Here is a 2661-nt window from a genome sequence, read left to right as displayed (position 1 = left end):
AAAAGGGGAGGTTGGATCGGGAGAGTGAAAGATGATTAAACGGGCCCACGAAAAAGGTGGGTGTAGCCCACTGCAATCGCGCTGGGCGCGTGATGAGGCGTGCGACCGGCTGAAGTTTCGGCCGGCGCACCGTCTACAAACGTTTACCTTTTTAAAAGGCAAAAGCTGTATATTAACTAGCACAAGTGTTTACAAAAATATCCATATCAAAATTAAAAAATACATCTATTTTTTGGGTGCCAAAGTCTTCTTTTCCCTCCTACATCCACCAGCGATGGGTCGTGAGCAAAGTTCACTGTTGTCTCTGGGCCTCCGTCTCAAAAGGAGACGTAACAGTCGAGGACCAACACTTAAGTTAGAAGTTGATTGTGCATCATGATCATCTCATTTGCATCATATTGCATTCGATTTAAATTGAAATAATGATTTGATCAACCCTCGAGTTTTCTTAAAGGGCTAAACCCCCTAAATTTGACCAAATGGTCTCGTATTAATGTTGTCCCTCTCAAATTTCTTGGGGTTAAAAGGATTCTTTTGGGAATTTGGATTAAACCCTAATATTAAACTACATGGATTTAATTCCATATAAAATATAAATGGGCGCCCAAAAATATAGATTATTTTTGTGTGGCTTCGAATTGGTTATGTGAGGCTACATAAGAAATTTTAAAATTTGGGACTATTTTGAGACCCCAAACTTCTATTAAACAGGGGAAACAATTTTACAAAAGGCGCTAAATAGTAAAATACTCTCTCTTCATGGCGGGTCCACTGAACATTCTATAACCGACATCGCTTAGTGAGCACAACATAGTTACCTAGCGCTCATCGACGGCCAACAGGCCGAACCAAGTCACCACTACCTTTCCAGCCATCAACCTCACGGCCCAATACCCCTCCCTACCGAAGCCCAGCCGCTGGCTCCCCTCAAACCTAGCCCATGAAGAAGCCTGGATCCCCTTCCTCTGATCAATGTCGCCAGCACTAGACAATCGCCCGCCTCCATGGCAACCGGCGCTCACTGTGCCACTCATGTCGGTCGGGGCAGGCCCACGTCAACCCGTCACACCACACCTTCGCACCCGAATGTCGTTCTACTCGTTGTGCCACCGTTGGCGGCAAAGAGCCTTGCAGCTCCGTCAGACTCCGCCCTTAGAGCTCTGTTGTAACCTCCCCAGAGTAATGCCCAAGAGATAATTTTACCTACTATATATTTTTGCATCATGTGCATCTCATAAGCATTGCATCAACATCATATTGCATCAATTAATTAATTAATTGATTTGGATATTTTATTTCACCATTTTATTAAATGGTGAATGAGTAAACTCACTCTCCGTGGTGTTCTAGCCCTATTATTTTGTCCAAAACGGATACATGAGCCTTTTGCGATATTTAGGAGCTACCCAAATCATTTCATAGCACAAGCCTAGCTAGAACTTATAGTTCAGAACCCATTTATGTATTAAACGGAGGTATTTTCTAAATGAGTATTAAATGAACTTTGATTGACTTAAAATGTTTTGGTTGGCCTCATTTGAGTTTCCCTCTACTGGACCTGCGAGGGCTAGTAGACAGCACCAGTGTGCTTGAATCCCGCCTTGATGGGTGATACGTCTCCAACGTATCTATAATTTTTTATTATTCCATGCTATTATATTATCAACCTTGGATGTTTTATGTGCATTTATATGCTATTTTATATGATTTTTGGGACTAACCTATTAACCTAGAGTCCAGTGCTAGTTTCTGTTTTTTCCTTGTTTTAGAGTATCGCAGAAAAAGAAAATCAAACGGAGTCCAATTGACCTGAAACTTCACGGAACTTATTTTTGGACCAGAAGAAGCCCACGGAGTACCGAAGATGGACCAGGAGAGTCCCGGGCTACCCACGAGGGTGGGGGGCGTGCGCCCCCTTCCTCATGGACAGCCCGGAGATCCACCGACGTACTTCTTCCTCCTATATATACCCATATACCCTAAAAACTTCGAGGAGCAGAATAGATCGGGAGTTCCGCCGCCAGAAGCCTCCGTAGCCATCGAAAACCAATCTAGATCCGTTTCGGCACCCTGCCGGAGGGGGAATCCCTCTCCGGTGGCCATCTTCATCATCCTGGCGCTCTCCATGACGAGGAGGGAGTAGTTCAGCCTCGGGGCTGAGGGTATGTACCAGTAGCTATGTGTTTGATCTCTCTCTCGTGTTCTTAAGGTGGTACGATCTTGATGTATCGCGAGCTATGCTATTATAGTTGGATCTTATGATGTTTCTCCCCCTCTACTCTCTTGTAATGGATCGAGTTTTCCCTTTGAAGTTATCTTATTGGATTGAGTCTTTAAGGATTTGAGAACACTTGATGTATGTCTTGCCGTGCTTATCCGTGGTGAAAATGGGATATCACGTGATCCACTTGATGTATGTTTTGGTGATCAACTTGCGGGTTCCGCCCATCAACCTATGCATAGGGGTTGGCACACGTTTTCGTCTTGACTCTCCGGTAGAAACTTTGGGGCACTCTTTGAAGTCTTTGTGTTGGTTGAATAGATGAATCTGAGATTGTGTGATGCATATCGTATAAATACCCACGGATACTTGAGGTGACATTGGAGTATCTAGGTGACATTAGGGTTTTGGTTGATATGTGTCTTAAGGTGTTATTCTAG

This window comes from Triticum aestivum, chromosome 3A (genome assembly GCF_018294505.1).
Source record: "Triticum aestivum cultivar Chinese Spring chromosome 3A, IWGSC CS RefSeq v2.1, whole genome shotgun sequence".
Classification (NCBI taxonomy): Eukaryota; Viridiplantae; Streptophyta; class Magnoliopsida; order Poales; family Poaceae; genus Triticum; species Triticum aestivum.
The sequence above is the reverse complement of the archived record's forward strand: the minus strand, read 5'-3'. Positions refer to the sequence as shown.